Source organism: Pinus tabuliformis, chromosome Q, assembly GCF_031772625.1.
Source record: "Pinus tabuliformis cultivar Carrire ecotype Pingquan chromosome Q, CPIR1, whole genome shotgun sequence".
In the NCBI taxonomy this organism is placed as follows: Eukaryota; Viridiplantae; Streptophyta; class Pinopsida; order Pinales; family Pinaceae; genus Pinus; species Pinus tabuliformis.
The window spans coordinates 1,264,695,293-1,264,713,580 of NC_142296.1; the positions used below are offsets into that span (position 1 = coordinate 1,264,695,293).

The following is an 18,288-nucleotide window of genomic DNA, read 5'->3' on the forward strand; positions in this document are numbered from 1 at the left end:
AAATGAGCATATCTACTACAATGAGTGAAAGTTTAAGTATATGCCCTGAGGATTAAATCCACTAGTCGAGTCCCTGTAGTTAAGCATCTCTGCTATTGTGAGGTATCAGGTTCAATTTCTCTTAACACTCTCAGAGTCAGGCTCTGTGTTTGAGCTGACGGGAAGTGATCCCAGGTGGCTCTACCTGGAACAATATTCCATGGATGTAGCGAGTCACCAATATCTGGAAACCATGAACCACATAGTAGAGTGAAAGTTCATGTATAGAGCAACAAACTGTTATTTAAGCAAATAATCTAACCTCCAGCATTGGCTACATCCTATATGGCAGAACCAAAATAACATATCGTTATACATCTCCTCATTAAGATAACAAGCAGAGTATGTTACCAAGTGAAAGGCCAATGCTACTTTTATTAAGGAATCAAACTACAGCGTAAAAGATTCAAAAGTAGAAGAAAAACGCACCATACTAAGTTTCTAACCCTCCCACATTTGGAGAGAGGGAGGATACCCGAAGAACTCGTAAATTCAAGTCACCTTTGACAATTGAGCAAAAAGCATAAAATGTAATCGCTCAAAGTCAAGGACTTCCTTTATGATGCCAGCTTTCCAGATACATATATCAGTAGAGCTGCTTTAAAAGGGAATAATGAAATCAGCTACTGTCGTTGCTTTTCTACTCACAAACCACTATTTTGAAAAGGTAATTGATCTTACAAAGAAAAATACCAGGAAACCTCCTCATTAGCCGGATTGTCAATTTTCCTACACTAAGATCTCTGAACTGAAAGGTGTTATTGAGAAAGAAACAGATACTACACAGAAAGCCAACAGGAAGCATTCCCATTTGTTGACTGCACATGCTCCATTAACATGACTGCATTTTAGAAAGTAATCCACTAGATCACCTTTGACAATAAAGTAAATTCAAAATACATAAACATGATTAGTTTGAAATATGATTGTTCAACAATCAAGCACCTTGACGATGCAAATTTTTCAGCTAGCTATTTCAGTAAAGTTGAAAAGAATGGTAGTTCTGGAGAGAAATGTGAAGGGGCAATATCATGAATTTCCCATTGAAACAATTCCCACAAATGAATTTTATACAAATAACAATGAACTTTCCTGATGCTACTACTAGCCTACCTACAAAGTCTGCATGAGCAAAGCTATAAAAATGCAAAATTCCTCTTAAAGATTGGGATGTGGCACAGTTTGGAAATTCAAAGGCTGGATACACAGTTTGAAGATGCAATAGTCTGGAAGTGCAGAAAACTAAAAATAAAAGCTAAACCATGTGAGAAACCATGAAATGGGGACCAATAAAAAATACCAATATTGCAGAACTCCAAAGTGCACACATATCTAGAAGATACATGCAGATCTGAGGTTGAACTGCATGTATTAGACTTTCAACTCATTTTGTTGGTTGCTCATTCTATCATCAATTTTACTGGATATTGATCAATGCAATCAACCCAAGGACTATCATCTAGTGATTTCACTATTTGAAGTGCTTTCCAAACAACATTGTTGCACTTGAATCCACTGCCAAAAGCAGTCTTCTAAATCCAATTTCCTTTTCGCATACGTCCTTTGGCCTCAATGTAATTGAGCTCATACCAAATTGAGCTTGAGGAAGTGTTTCCAAAGTGATGCAAAGTCATCCTCAAAGCCTCTACGTGTGGTGGGCCCCAGTGTTGTAGCAATAATGCTACAACTCCTGGAACTCCCTTCTTTAGTTTTATCAACCTGGTAGTTCGTAACAAACTTGGAAGCGGCGGTGCTGTATGCACAAGTACTAGCTCTTGCCGCAGCTGTCACTTGGTCAGCTGGCACAAGTCCGCTAGGGGCTCAAGCCAACTTCTATGAGCTCTTAGAAGAAGCTTTATACCTGATGGATGGAAGCTAACTCAAAGGAAGCTGATCTACTTGCAGAAAGAAACTGAAAGTTAAATAGTACCATAACCATAGCAAACCCTAATTCTACCAGCTAGTCCTGCTGATGCAAAGGAAAGGAGGCAAACTATTGAAGAAGATGCCATTACTTCTATGAAGGTAAAATACATGTATCTAGACTACCTCTATTTGAAGAAAACATCTTTTTGTATTTTTGACTAAGTTATTAGAATTATCATGCATGTGCTTTTAACTGGCTTTTCACTGTGCAGGGGTGGATCAAGGAGGAGAAATGCTTGGGAAAGGTTGGGATGGTACAGAGAGGGCCTAAGAAGCCCCTAACACTCTTCCAGAGGGTTTCACAAAGTTTGGTTGCCAAAAAACCTTGTTTGTGAGCTTCTACAGGAAGTCTGCAAGGGTTCTACAGGATGTTTCAGGAATTTCTACAGGATGTTTTAAAATTGGATTTTGGAGGATGGGTGAGTGAAAGAGGATGCATGAATGGATAGGGAGGTAGGGTAGGGGTCTGAGATGACCCAACGACTGGTGGATGAAGTGATGAGAGGGTGTGGAGAGCTAACTTGTCTTAAGGAAGACCAAGGCAATGGAAGAGCAAGAAGGTAGGGTTACGTGGACAGAAGAGGAGTGGTGAGACGAGGAAGCTGACTAGGAGATGGAGCAGCTGGCCTGGATGAAGCTTAGGTGGATGAGAGAAAGATGGATAAGCCCTACACAGTGTGCACTTAACTGAATCAACCAAGTCCTGCATACAACCGAAATCTTAGCTAATTTATTAGAACTGTCAATGAAACGCATGAACAACAACTTTATTCCCAAAGAAAACCATGTACGACACTTAATCAAAGGAACACCTAAAAAGGTCTAAATGCATGACTAATTTCTACAAGTGAAAAACATTACACCAATGATTGCATGGCCAAGCAAACTAGTGTTTTTGTTGAGCAACACTGGCTCCACAATTCCAGCCCCTGATCCAATAAGGGAGAGGTGAAACTGAGAGTGCAGGCAACCATTTTATGGAGCTTTTACCAATCTTTGTCTTATCAATCTATTCTATACATCCAAAGTAATTCTATTCATCGACAATATCCTACTTAACCAACACAACTAAATCCTAGCTCAACAAACTTCGTTCAAATGCATAAAAGGAAAATCACAGTGTTGAAAGGAAAGATAACAATACAAATAAGGAGGCCCTAGGCTCTCAGGTTGGGCCCAACCCCGAGAGCTATGGCTCCTATAAAAATCTCAGAGCTGATATCAAATCCGACTGCTTCCCATTATCAAAAAATAATCATAAGTCAAGAGTTATGCCAATAATGGCTACAAAAGAACAAAACAGAGCTAGCAGCACGTAGTGCAGAATGTGCAAAAGTTTTTCAAAAGTCCTTTTCGAAGGCTGGAGCCTTATCATTTATACACTACGAGGCCCTGGCTGGCCTCCTAAGTTTATGGGACTTGGCTGCCCAAACTGTGAGTGAACAACTCCTTCCAAGAAATCTGCTTGGCTGCCTTCTAGATCCGGTTTTGGTGGCCTTTGGAGCTCGGAGTTGGGGGTGAAGATCCCGAGGGAGGTTATTTAATGCCATAGACAAACCCCCTACGAATCCTCAACCCAAGCTTGGTTGTCTCCTAGCCCATGTCTGCTCGGTTTTGCTTCAACATGTGTCAAAAAATCCTGAAATGAGCACGTGTTAGCCACCTAGGAATAGTGACTACCCTTATTCGTACAAATGACATAAACATACTAGAAAATAATGCATAAGTTATGAAAAATGAAGGATTGAACAAGGGTAGTTAGGCCAAATGAGCCCAAAATGTTACCAAATTTGGGGCTCATCATCACCCCCCTGCTAAAATGATTTCTCATCCTTGAGCAACTAATCCAGCTCCTTGTCCTTCATTGCCTTAACCGCAACTCTCACATCCCAGGCTTCTGCAGTAGTATTATCCTCACTGTCATGGAACATGGCCTTCTTTTCCACCTCTTCCCATTGCTTATGTTCTTCTTTTTCTGTGCTTCCTTCTACCAATCCCAGAAGCAAAGGTGGGCTTAGCTTGAGGCCGATCTAGCTGGCCTGGAGGTTCTGCATGGAATTCTTGTAGAGAGGTACCCGTACTAGGCCCTCCCTCATTCTAGTTGGAGTGTGATACTCCCTGATTTTGAGGCTGTGGGACAATGTGTTCCACCTCCGGTTGCAAGCATGCACATAATTGTCCCCTAGTAGTCGCTCCATATCCTCGAAATGTGCTATAGCCTGAGCCTGTTGATCCATGTATTTTAGTAAAGCCTGTGGGTTGGTTGCTAGGTGTTGGTGGGCAGATATCAATGCAGTGGGGTCCCCTGGCTCTGCTCTGATTAACAGTGGTTCATGTAACTCCCGGTTCATAACATCTCTGACCTCTGTCGCTCTCTTTTCTTCGTGGTTTAACCATGAGGTAAATGCCATTAGCTGCATATCTCCCACAACCGTGTTGGGATCCCATGAAGTTTCATTAGGAAGGGCCAAATTATGGAGGTAGAACTCTGATAGCTTGGCCTTGTCCTCTGAGGAGCTACTTTTGCATAAATCTGTGAACTGCTGGGGGTTTTGGATTTGGGAGATACCCCTCTGTGCTAATGCATTAATCTGGAATTGCAGCCACTGGTCCCGTAGGTATAGGCCATAAGATTTTGCCGGCTGCCTACATTGTAGAGCATCCATAGCCCAACTGGCCATGCAGGCCAATTGTGCCTCTTTTTCTTGCAACTGCTATTTGAGAGCTTGTATCTCTGTGTCTACTTGCAGTTCCCTTTCTTGTAGATGCTGGTTTAGTCCCTCAGGACCAGCTTGCATTCCTTCTTTGCCTTGATGTTCTACTGTAGTGTCCCCTGAGGCTGTGCCCCTTTCTTTCCTCTGTTCCTGTAGCTGCAGTTTGAGCTTCTCATTCTCTTCCTGTAGAAATACTCGCTGGCAGTTTCCCACGTGCTTGGCCATAGCTAATTCCCTTCTTGCCTCCTTGAGTTGTTCCTCCAAGGGGCCTATATCTGCTACTCCTTTAGATTTAGCTATCCTCATCCACGTGTGGGTTCATACTCTTTCTTCTTCCAATGCAAAGAAGAGCGGTACTGTGAATTTTTGTGGGATAATTTTCTTGGCCTCCAAAAAGTTATAATAAGAGCTCAAGCTAGGCTGGGGGCTAGGCTCCATGATGTGTTCTACCTCTGCTTCCCTTTGTGGTGAGGTGGCTGCCTCCCCCTCCATTCTTTTGGTCTCCTTGAGCTTGGTAAAAGTTTCCTGTAGAACTGCTTCAGCATCCTGTAGAGGGGTTTTTGACGCTGGCCTTTCCATTCTCTCCCTCCAGGTAGTTGTCTTGGGGATCCCCCGCTCATAAGTGACTGATACTTTGGAGGGGGACTTCTCCCTTGGTGAGGTAGGGGTGTCTTCGATAGTAATTGGGTCTTTAGATGGAGGTTGGGGCCTGCCATTTTTAATTCTCACACTTCTCCTCGCTTTGAAATACAGAGGAATCTCCCTTTTGCGTTTCTCCTTTGGCTTGGGGGAGGTACTTAGGGTGGCCAGCACAGCTGCTGCCTCCCGAGCAAGAATTTCGGCTGTCTTCTCCTTTTGTGTTCTTTTCTCAGGACTTCCTGTAGAAAGCCCTATAGTGGCTGATTTCTGGCTTCCTGTAGAAGCCGTTTTCAATTTTCCTGTAGAAACAGATGGCACCATTTTAGCCTGCTTGGCTAAGGGTGCTTTTTCTTTCAATTTTGCTGAGGCTGCCTTAGAGGTGCCCTCACTGACATGGACCTTTTCAGTCCTTTCCACTCTGCTTTGTAGCCGTTTTTCCCAGGGGGTTAATGTGGTTTTGTCACCCTCTGTTTTGGCAGCTTGTTTTTCCTCTTATTTTCCCTTGGGCTCTTTCTTTTCCTCTTGTTTTCCATTCTTCTCTTTCTTCGGTGCTTTGGCCATGTTTTCTTGGCCTTTTTCTTTCTTTTCTGTTTGAATTGGTTCCTTCTCCTCGCTGCTGGAGGAGGTGAGCTCCTCAGCTAGTACTCGGATATCATCATCCTTAGTCAAATTCCGGAAGGTTTCCCAGGAGAGAGGGACGGTATACGTGTGAAGTGCATCTTCCACGAGGAGTTTAATGAGCCCACGATGGGCTATCTGATCTGGAATCCCCTCTTTCAACTTAGTGGCACACTCGGTCATGGACTGTAGGAGGAAGTAAGGGATGCTCAACTTTTTCTCTGAGGGTAGGTCCATTTGGTGTCTAAGTTCTGTGAGTAGCCGAAAATGGTATCCATACACGATGCTGAATCGCCCCTCGCACGTGATATACTTCATAATTTGGAGGCTGACCTCACTCCAGAACGACTGTAGGCTGGTTCTTCGCACTCCATTCTTGTCCTCTGAGAATTGCTCCTCCGGCAAAAAGAATTCCTTCTTAGCCTTCTGCCCTAGTTTTCTCTCCTCCTTATCCCAAGGTACCCCCATCGGTAGATCAGTGACCCTGCTAATGAATTGTGGGGTAATCCTGAGGGTCAAACCTCTGAAGTTGACAGCAACCAACGTTTTGGACTTTGGTTGCAAGGATCGCAAGAATTCCTCTGCAACCTCGTCGTCGTGACCTTGAAGTTTGTCACAGAATGACATCCACTGAGCACGAGAAAACAAGTCTACCACCTCAGGGGTTTCCCGTAGTTTCTTTGAGTATGTAGGTTCTTTCCTGATGAACCCACCCGGCATGGTAAAAGCTTGCTATGGTGGCTTGAGCTGGCTGGCGCGTATATAAAGATGGACCTTTGGGATTTCCTCAGACAGAGTGCAGAGTTACGCCTCTATCATGCACACAGTTAAAAATTTACGAGTGTCTACAGGTGAGCTTTGATAGTGGCTCAATTATGAACCAAACCTTGTAGAAAATCCCGCATATACACGATGGCGACAATTCTCATGCAGAAATAAGAAGACACTTGCAAATTCATGCACAGACTGAAATTTACGGTTTTCTACCCCTTTTGTATGTCGACTTCACCACCTTTCGAACCAATTGCATGGGAGGACTATGTTTAGGCTTACCTCGTTCTAGACTTGCCACCTTTGACGTGAAAAATTTGATTTTTCCGTGACGTTGAGCTTCCTGTAGCGCAGCTTCCTGTAGGAGTCGTGCATGGGTTCTGGGGAGCGCTTCAGCGGTTCTGGGCCTTCTGTGCAACAACAAGACGCTGAGCAGGCCGAGAACTCGGAGTATCAACCTTCAGGAAATTACGGATGCGTACTCGGCTGCAAAGCGGTTGGAATAAATGAGTGTAGTGCGGCATACGCGATCTAGCCGGTAGATTTGAATCTCTGCGGAACTCGTGGCGCGAGGGTGAGCTGTCCCCGTCGGCCCATTGGCCGACGTCACCTGTGATCATACCACTGAATGTCTGCCTTACAACCGAATCATTCCCTGCATATCTACCGCCGCCACTCCTGTTAGACCGCCGCTTCTCTCCGACTGGACTCTTCCCATGTGTCCATTTCCTGCCTTGTCGACACCCCCAAAGCTTTTCGGATCGGACGAGGCCGTCGAGTTGGTTGTGGTGGCCAGTTGAATGGCTACCCGACTTGCTCAACCCATTCATTTTCATATTTACACACATTTTAAAGTATTATTCATGTGATTTGACGAAACAGGGTGAGGCACTTACCTGTGCGGCTGTGACGTTATTTTTCTCACGCTTCAGGCCGAGGGTGACGGATCCGCTTGCTGCTGCTTCGTGCACAGGCACGGGAGCTCCGGTTTGCTGACTACTGCAGGTTATGAGACCGGTTGCTCGGTTGTGGATAGTGCATGTGCTGGCTCACGAGTTTCAGGCATCTTCATAACATGTGCTTTAGCTGGATCAACTACTACAGGATTCCTATAGGACATCCTGTAGCCATTTCTCCTTCTCAGGTGCATGTTGAAATGGTGGAGTCACGTTCACGGTTGCAGGGTCTTCGAATTGCTTTGACAGGTAGCGTAACGACCTCTGCATGCTTTGTTTTTCATTTGAAAATGATTTCTTCTGAAAGTCCAACATTCTGGACTGCGCAGGTATTTCAATCATATGGCAGCCATGGTGGTGGAAGGAGGCGACAACTGTGGGTGCTGGAGAAAAACATTGGTTGCATGCCTCCTTATTGGACTTCGGGCTTCAAATTTTCCTACACAGTCGGTCCTGGCCCGTTCTAATATTATACAGGAAGTTTCCTGTAGAAATACATAACTTCCTGTAGAAAGTCCTGTAGCTTCCTGTAGGAGGCTAAACTATGACCGAAACGTGCCCAAACCTTGGAAGAGATGAGTGTTTCTGGAGGGAGTGCTGGTGAGGTCACCTGGTAGCATGGTAGGGACCCTTATCCTTGAGCTGAGAGGCCTCCTTTTCTGCATGGAATACCTGCAACCTCCATTAATTTCAAAAGCTTGAGCCTGTTTTCTGTTACTGCCTTTTTCTTTTTTCTTTTTTCTCTTTTTTTTTTTTTTTTTTTTGGAGGAGACAGCAGGGGTGCCTCAATGAGGTTTTCACCCCTACCATCTGCCTTGGGCGCCTCAGAGAGGTTTTCACCCAAGGATCTTTTTTGTTTTTATTCCAATTTTTCAGAGAGACAGCAGGGGCGCCTCAATGAGGTTTTCACCCCTACCATCTGCCTTGGGAGCATCAGAAAGGTTTTCACCCAAGGATCTTTTTATTATGATTTTTTTTTTTGGATGCTCAGGGTACACCCAAAATAGAGGCAGAACCCTTCTCTATGACCAATACTGATTTTTCCATAGTTTTGATGAACTCTTTCCTCGAAAGAGGTTTTCTGTAGATCTTTAGTTGATGCCCATTGACGAGCATGGGGATGGCTTCCTCATCGATGGTCCGGATGAGAACAGACCCATTATCATTACACTTCTCCACTGCATATGGCCCTAACCATCTTGTCCTCAGCTTCCCCTTGAAATCCTTGTGTCTGGAATCATACAACAACGCCCAATCTCCCGGTTAGAATTTCTTGTCATTGAGGTGCCGGTCATGCCATATCTTCCTCTGAAGTTGAACCACTTCTGAGTGGAGAAGGGCCTGCATTCTGTGTTCATCTAGCCTGTTCAGCTGCAATAACCTTTCTTGTTGGGCGTGGCTGAGATCTAGGTCCAGCTGAGATGCCATCCTCAATGTGTTGTACTCGAACTCAATTGAAAGCAAAGCTCTCTTCCCATAGACCAGTTCATAAGGTGTGAAACCGGTTGTGGTCTTCCAAGTGGTGTTGTAAGCCCAGGTGGCCTCAACCAGGCGATCTTCCCAATCCTTCCCGCTGCTGCTCACCACCTTAGTCAAAATCCCTTCTAATGCTCTATTGGTGACTTCCACCTGCCCATTTGCTTGAGGATGATAGGGGGTGGAAGTCCTATGCTTGATCTTGTGATGAGCAAACAAATATTCAATTAAGTTGGAGGTGAACTGGCTTCCTTGATCGGTGACTAGCTCTCTTGGATAGCCAAATTTGTAGAAGATGTTTTCTCTTAAAAACTCAGCCACCTTTTCTTCCGTCGCTGCTTTGATTGCCTTGGTTTCTGCCCACTTGGTCAGATAGTCTGTGCACACAATGATGTAAGACCTTTGCCTTGAAGGAGGATTGATAGGACCCACAAAATCCATGCCCCACTTCTCGAATGGTTTAAGAGTCACTTGAGGTTGGAGAGGCATTTCGTCCCTTGGGGTTGGCTTCCCCATCCTTTGGCATCGGTCACATTGGCTGATATATCTCTTGACATCTTGATGAAGCGTGGGCCAATAGTAGCCTGCCTGTAGAATTTTGAAGGCAGTCCTCTTGGCTGCAAAATGTCCTCCACAAGGCCCGTCATGACAGGTTAGGAGGATGTCAAAGACTTCCTCCTCCCTTACACAATGCCTTAAGATCTGATCGGGGCCAAGTTTGAACAGGTTGCCCCCGATCCAAGTGAACGAGGCACTCTTCCTTACAATTCTGCTTTTTTCCTTGGAAGATAGATGCGGAGGGAACTATGCTGAGACCAGATAGTTTGCTATATCAGCAAACCATGGGGAGAGTACTAAGATAGCAAACAGATGTTCATCTGGCATCTGGTCGTCCACTGTTCCATCTTCACCTACAGGTAAATCGAATCTAGACAAGAAGTCAGCAACAACATTTTCTTTACCTGGTTTGTCAACGATAGTCAAATCAAATTGCTGCAACAGAAGTAACCATCTAATAATACGAGCATTCACATCTGGTTTATTCATTAAATATCTAATTGCAGCATGATCAGTATGTACAAATGTTTGATAGCCAGTGATGTAGTGTCAGAACTTGTTCAGGGCATGGACCACAACCAGGAACTCTTTCTCAGTTACAGTATAGTTCAGTTCTGCCTTGGATAAGTTTTTGCTGACAAAGTATATGGCATATGGGAGTTTTTGTTCAACCTATCCTAAGGCTGCCCCTATGGATTTGTTCGAGGCATCAGTGTGGATGTGGAAAGGTAGGGCCTAGTTTGGACCTCTTAATATCGGGGCAGACACCAACTTATCCTTTAATTCATTCAGAGCCCTTTGACAGTCGTCTGTCCATTTGAACTCAACATCTTTTGCTAAGAGGCCAAACAGTGGCGAGGCTAGCTTACTGAAATCTTTAATAAACCTTCTATAATATCCTGCTAAGCCTAGGAAACTCTGAACATCTCTTACTTTCTGAGGAGGTGGAACCTTTTTGATGAGAGCAATTTTATCAGGATCCACCTGCAATCCCTGGCGAGAAATGGTATGTCCTAGCACGGTCCCTTCAGTCATCAAGAATTCACATTTTTCCGGACTAAGGGACAGGTTCATCTCAATGCACTTGGTTAGGACTTTTCCCAGATTGGACAATGCTTCTTGGAAGTTGGACCCATAGGGAGTGAAGTCATCCATATAGATTTCCACCGAATCATGGACCAACTTAGAGAAGATGCTCAATACTGCTCTTTCGAAAGTAGCAGGAGCATTGCATAGCCCAAAGGGAAGGACTCGGCAAGCAAAGGTACCCCAAGGACAAGTGAAGGTGGTCTTATCCTGGTCTTCCGGGCTGATTTGGATTTGGTTATACCCGCTGAACCCATCTAGGAAAGAGAAAAACTTCTTCCCTGCTAGTCCATCCAACACTTGATCTATGAAAGGCAGAGGAAAGTGGTCTTTCTTGGTGGCTTTGTTCAGTTCTCGGTAGTCCACGCAAATTCTCCACTTTCCATTTTTCTTGGGTACCAACACTAGAGGGGACACCCACTCGCTATCCGAGATGGGGTAGATGAATCCTGCATCCAACAGTTTTTGCAGTTCTTCTTTGACAATGTCCTTAAGGGTTGGATTCATTCTCCTCTGAGGTTGCCTGACTGGTTTACAATCTTCTTTGATGTAGATGTGATGGGTACAGACCGAAGGGTGGACTCCTTTCATCTCCTTATAGCTCCAAGTGAAAGCATCTAGATGACTGGCCAACAGACTATATAGCTCCTTTTCCTGGGAAGGAGACAGGGAGGAGCTGATCTTTAACGATCTCTCGGGGCCAAACTCCACATTTTTGACCCTGGGAGAGAGTGGATTGGTCACTGGCTTGAGTGTCTTCCACCAATTTCTCTAAGGACAATGCACTGGGAGGCAGATTCTGAATCAAGGTCTCAATCAAATCATCCTCAGTTTGAGGACCTCCCCTGGTGGTCTCTAAGGTGCACAAGGGTGCAGAGTACACCTCATCCTCTTCTCCTTCTTCCAACCAAAGTGGTAAGTCATGCTCTAATAGAGGTTGGGCAGGAGGGTATAGGACTAGCTGCTTGGACATAGGACCATTTTTGATGGTCATGTTCCCTGCTTGGCAGCTTATGTAAACATCCGCAGTGGCTAGCCAAGGTCTTCACAAAATAAGGGGGTATCCGGTAAGCTTTACCTTTGGCTGAAGAACCAAGAAGTCTGCAGGATACTCCCAAGAGTCAACAGAGACCAAGACATCCTCCACAATCCCCTCGGGAGTCACAGTGGAGCGATCTGCCAACTGCAAGACTGTCGAGGTCTTCCTTAAGGAACCCTGAAGGTTGAGTTTGAGCATGGTATCCCTGGTCATCACATTAATGGCAGCCCCTAAATCAATCAAAGTGTGGGGTATGATGGTGCCATTGATGTGGACATCAACTACAGGACTCCCAGGATCCAAATACTTTGGACAGATTACTTGCCCCAACATAAGATCAGACAATTGTCCTATGACATTGATGGTTGAGGCATCTCTTTTTCGCCTGCCTGGGTGCCTGAAACACTTTTCCTTAATCAATTTGTTGTATATCGGTACATCTTTGATGGCTTGGAGAAGTGGTATTCTTACACACAACTGTTTGAGTTCTCCCAGAAGCTCATTCTCCTCTGGGTCAGGTTGTGTGGTTACTGTTAGTCTCTCAGGAAAGGGTGGAGTGGCCTTGGGTTCACTTTCCTGTTTGTCTTCCTCGTCCTCTAAGGGAGGAGGTTGGCGATTTGGAAGAGTCTTCCCGGATTGCAGGTTGATCTCCTGGATCTCCACAGCATAGGTAGGGCAGGTTGTTTCCCTGGTATATACCTGCTGGGCCTGTCGGTTGTTGGGGTTCGGGTTCGGTTGAGCAGGCATTTGGGGTTGTCTCGAAGGAGCAGGAGGTAATGGTTGTGGTTGAGCTGGTGGTGGAGGCAAAATGGCGGGAGGATGGTATTGAGGTGGGTTAGACCATGGAGGAGGCACAAACCAGGGAGGATGAGCAGGGGGCCCCCAATAAGGCATAGGAGTAGATTGGTTGGGGCTATAATAAGCTTGGGATGTCCCTTGCATCGCCTGCTGGTAGGGTCTAGGTCCATGCGGCCTTCTTTGATTGAGGAGGTAGAGAGGTTCAGTGGGTGCCTCAGTTCCTTGGTACATGGCCTTAAACCCAGGTAAGGTTGGGCATTGGTTTGTGGGGTGGTTCTCCTCACAAACGAAGCATACCTCTACCGAGTGTAAGGGACACTCGTTCTTAGGGTGCTTCCTTGTACACCTAGGACAGAAGATGGCCAAAGCCCTCTCAGCTTCCTCTTTCTTTTGCTGGATCTGGAATGTATCAAGTTGCATGGCAATGGTCTATCTCACCTCACTTTTGAGGTCCTCCAGCTGATTAACAAACTCATGCTTGGAGAAAGTAGCACTAGCTGAAAGGGGGTTTCCCCTACCTCTTTTCCGGGCTGCCCTAGAATGGTTTCTAAGCATAGTCTTTATATCCTCGTAAGGTAGTTGGTAGATGTCTCCTCTAGCTAGCATGTGAAGGGTATCTAGGAGGTCTTTAGGGACTCCTCGGAGCAAGACCAACTTGAGAGATTCAGGGTCAAGTGTGCACCTGGCCCGTTTATAGCTAAGTTGGAATCTTTCCTCATAGTCTTCTAAAGACTCCTCATTTCCCATGGTCATCCGAAAGATCTCTCCCTTGGCTTCCTTGGAGCTACAGTAGTCTCGGTATTTGGTATTGAAAGCTTGCTGCATCTGAGCCCAAGTGGTGATATTGTTCCCAGGTAATCCCATGAACCAGCGTAATGCTGCATCCTTGAGAGTAGAGGGAAAGAGTTTCAGTTTTTGCTCATCTTCTGTATAGTCATAGGTTCGACAAAGGACAACAAACTCAAACAGGAAGGTATCAGGGTCTTCAGTAGTCAATCCATGGAAGTGAGGTAAAGCGGAGGGGCTTATGTTTTTCATTTTCATGTCTCCATTGGTCTCTCAGATGGGAAAGGCACCTTCTATTCTCTCATCTTCTCTTCCATCTTCAGCCATGGCTTCAGGTGGGATGGTTTCTAACTCTTCTTCTGGTATAGGATCTTCGTATGTCTCAGGAGGCTCGCCTATAAGTTCTTCTGGATCACTGTCACCAAAGAAGAGAGATGGGTGACTCAGTGAAGTGGTGGGGGTGTTGGGTAGAAATTTGCCATTTTTATCTCTGTTCCTACGAGGCATGAAATGGAAAGGCTTTTGATTGCTTTTTGCTTTTTCTGCTTGTACCTGCAAAACTGAAATAGATTGAATTGCAACTAACTATCTTGCTAAAATGAAAATGCGGAATTGAAATGAAAGCAGGAAAGGACTAATCTATTTTGCTCAAATGAAATTGCGGGAATGAAATGCTAGTCTACGCTTGCAGAATTGAAATGCTAATCTATGCTTGCAGAATTGAAATTGCTAGTCTACGCTTGCAGAATTGAAATTGCTAATCTATGCTTGCAGAATTGAAATTGCTAGTCTACGCTTGCAGAATTGAAATTGCTAATCTATGAAAGCAGGAAATATCTATTTTACTTTTGCGGAAATGAAATTGCAGAATGGAAATGAAATGAACTATTTGGCAGAAGGCGAGTGTGGAAAAATAGAAGAAAAGAAAAAATCACCAATACTCTGACGCTTCCCCGACAACGACGCCAAAAAGATGGTGGGCCCCAGTATTGTAGCAATACTGCTACAACTCCTGGAACTCCCTTCTTTAGTTTTATCAACCCGGTAGTTCGTAACAAACTTGGAAGCGACGGTGTTGTATGCACAAGTACTAGCTCTTGCCGCAGCTGTCACTTGGTCAGCTGGCACAAGTCCGCTAGGGGCTCAAGCCAACTCTATGAGCTCTTAGAAGAAGCTTTATACCTGATGGATGGAAGCTAACTCAACGGAAGCTGATCTACTTGCAGAAAGAAACTGAAAGTCAAATAGTACCATAACCCTAGCAAACCCTAATTCTACCAGCTAGTCCTACTGATGCAAAGGAAAGGAGGCAAACTATTGAAGAATATGCCATTACTTCTATGAAGGTAAAATACATGTATCTAGACTACCTCTATTTGAAGAAAACATCTTTTTGTGTTTTTGACTAAGTTATTAGAATTATCATGCATTTGCTTTTAACTGGATTTTCACTGTGCAGGGGTGGATCAAGGAGGAGAAATGCTTGGGAAAAGTTGGGATGGTACAAAGAGGGCCTAAGAAGCCCCTAACACTCTTCCAGAGAGTTTCACAAAGTTTGGTTGCCAAAAAACCTTGTTTGTGAGCTTCTACAGGAAGTCTGCAGGGGTTCTACAAGATGTTTCAGGAATTTCTACAAGATGTTCAGAAATTTCTACAGGATGTTTTAAAATTGGATTTTGGAGGATGGGTGAGTGAAAGAGGATGCATGAATGGATAGGGAGGTAGGGTATGGGTCTGAGATGACCCAACGACTGGTGGATGAAGTGATGAGAGGGTGTGGAGAGCTAACTTGTCTTAAGGAAGACCAAGGCAATGGAAGAGCAAGAAGGTAGGGTTACGTGGACAGAAGAGGAGTGGTGAGATGAGGAAGTTGACTAGGAGATGGAGCAGCTGGCCTGGATGAAGCTTAGGTGGATGAGAGAAAGATGGATAAGCCCTGCACGGTGTGCACTTAACTGAATCAACCAAGTCCTGCATACAACCGAAATCTTAGCTAATTTATCAGAACTGTCAATGAAACGCATGAACAACAACTTTATTCCCAAAGAAAACCATGTACAACACTTAATCAAAGGAACATCTAAAAGGGTCTAAACGCATGACTAATTTCTACAAGTGAAAAACATTACACCAATGATTGCATGGCCAAGCAAACTAGTGTTTTTGTTGAGCAGCACTGGCTCCACAATTCCAGCCCCCGATCTAATAAGGGAGAGGTGAAACTGAGAGTGCAGGCAACCCTTTTATGGAGCTTTTACCAATCTTTGTCTTATCAATCTATTCTATACATCCAAAGTAATTTTATTGATCAACAGTATCCTACTTAACCAACACAACTAAATCCTATCTCAACAAACTTCGTTCAGATGCATAAAAGGAAAATCACAGTGTTGAAAGGAAAGATAACAATACAAATAAGGAGGCCCTAGGCTCTCAGGTTGGGCCCAACCCCGAGAGCTATGGCTCCTATAAAAATATCAAAGCTGATATCAAATTCGACTACTTCCCATTATCAAAAAATAATCATAAGTCAAGAGTTATGCCAATAATGGCTACAAAAGAACAAAACAGAGCTAGCAGCACGTAGTGCAGAATGTGCAAAAGTTTTTCAAAAGTCCTTTTCGAAGGCTGGAGCCTTATCATTTATACACTACGAGGCCCTGGTTGGCCTCCTAAGTTTATGGGACTTGGCTGCCCAAACTGTGAGTGAACAACTCCTTCCAAGAAATCTGCTTGGCTGCCTTCTAGATCCGGTTTTGGTGGCCTTTGGAGCTCGGAGCTAGGGGTGAAGGTCCCGAGGGAGGTTATTTAATGCCATAGACAAACCCCCTACGAATCCTCAACCCAAGCTTGGCTGTCTCCTAGCCCATGTCTGCTCGGTTTTGCTTCAACATGTGTCAAAAAATCCTGAAATGAGCACGTGTTAGCCACCTAGGAATAGTGACTACCCTTATTCGTACAAATGACATAAACATACTAGAAAATAATGCATAAGTTATGAAAAATGAAGGATTGAACAAGGGTAGTTAGGCCAAATGAGCCCAAAATGTTACCAAATTTGGGGCTCATCAACGTGTATTGGCTTGAGATGCAAGTTCTTCTTAAGCTCATCAATCACTGCTCTTCCTCCAGCATGAATACAGAAATGCTCAAATGCAAGCTTAAAATCTGGAATATGGGGTTTGATCTTCATACTGAAGACCTTTCTTCCAACAAGGGTGGCAAAGAAAAGTAATTGCTCGTTGATGGGAAGAACAAGAGGTCCCAGAGTTGTGATATTAGTCTTCAATGCTCCTCATGCTATGGCCATAAGTTCTTTGGATAATGACACACCAAGCTTGCCAGCTTCATCTTGCTCTTGATAAACATAGTTGAATTCTTTATCATCTGCTCCTTTATGAGTTTTCGCAACATGGACAAGCTTGTACTTTGCACGCTGGCGGTCAGAGCGCTTATTTGAAAGAAGAACTGTAGATCCCCCAACACGAAACAAGCAATTGGTATCAACATTGACTTTTTGTTGCCAAAATATGTTTTCTGTGCTCACAACTATTGCATATGTGCTTCTATGAATTTGTAACAAATCCTTGGCAAGATCAATGGCAACAACTCCTGCACTACAACCCATTCCACCTAAATAGAAGCTTTGAATGTTCCCTCTCAACTTATACCTATTCACAATCATAGCAGAGTGTGAAGGAGTTGGATTGAATAGACTGCAGTACACCATAAGAATCCCGATATCCTTGGGTTTCAACCATGTTTTCTTAAAAATATTATCTAGGGAAGCATACATGAACTGCTCGACCTCTTCTCATGCTGTGGCCATGAAGGGTCGAGGGTGAATATAATGCACTGTAACAGGAAGATAAGTGTTGTCTTCTAAACCCGATCATTCCAATATCTTCACCTGAAATCCCAAGGATGAATCTTGAAAATATCCTGAAAACTTAGATTGTTCCATAACGCGTTTGGAAGTTCACTTTGAGGCTTTAAGGGGGCTTGTAGCAGGAGTAATCCATAAGATACATAGGTTGAGGGTGATACATCATATAGACTGTGCACCCAAAAACAAGAATGGCCAAACAGAAAAGAACACTCATGAGATTAAACTGTAAATGGGTGAGATTAGTCTTAAGACCGAAATTGGAAAGATTAAAATTTCCATTCCATTTTCTGAGCTTTTAAAGAATGCACAATAAAAAGAGCATATTGTCATAATGGTGAAAGAGCCAGGAGGAGATCAACTACCTGATATCAATGTTCAAGACACTCTTAACATTCAGGATGACTCTCCCACCTTCCTTTTTGGCCCTCATGCGAGTGATGTTGATGAAGAAGTTCCCCCTTTTTATATCAATTTAAATATTCATGATTTGATTTTGCATAATGCTATGTTAGATTCAAGAACATCACACAATATGATGCCAAAATCTATCATGGAAAATTTGGGACTTAATATTACCAGCCGATACAAATATATTTTTTCTTTTGATTCAAGGAAGGTTAAATGCTTAGTATTAATTACGGATATTGTTGTGACTTTGTCTCAAATTCTAGCAAAGAAAATTACGATGGATGTGGTAGTTGCTAACATTCCACCTAGATTTGGGATGTTACTATCAAGATCCTTGGCATCAATGTTGGGAGGCACTTTGCAAATGGATATGTCTTATGCTTCTATTCTAGTATTTATTGAGCAGAGGAGGATGTACAAAGAGGTTCAACTAGCACACATGGTTAGTAGCCAATCTAAACCTGATTATCATCCTATCTATGTTGTAGATACAAATATGATTTCTTCAATTTTGCATAATGATTTCTGTTTTTAAGAAGAGGAGAAACATCATGGTAACAATCAGATAAAAAATGCAAGGAGCAA

General features: G+C 43.9%; 1 pseudogene; it reads right to left on the reverse strand.

The window, feature by feature from the left end:
• Positions 1–1,210: 1,210 nt before the first annotated feature.
• On the reverse strand, positions 1,211–17,202 carry LOC149224406 (3-ketoacyl-CoA synthase 4-like; annotated as a pseudogene).
• Between the last annotated feature and the right edge of the window lie 1,086 nt (positions 17,203–18,288).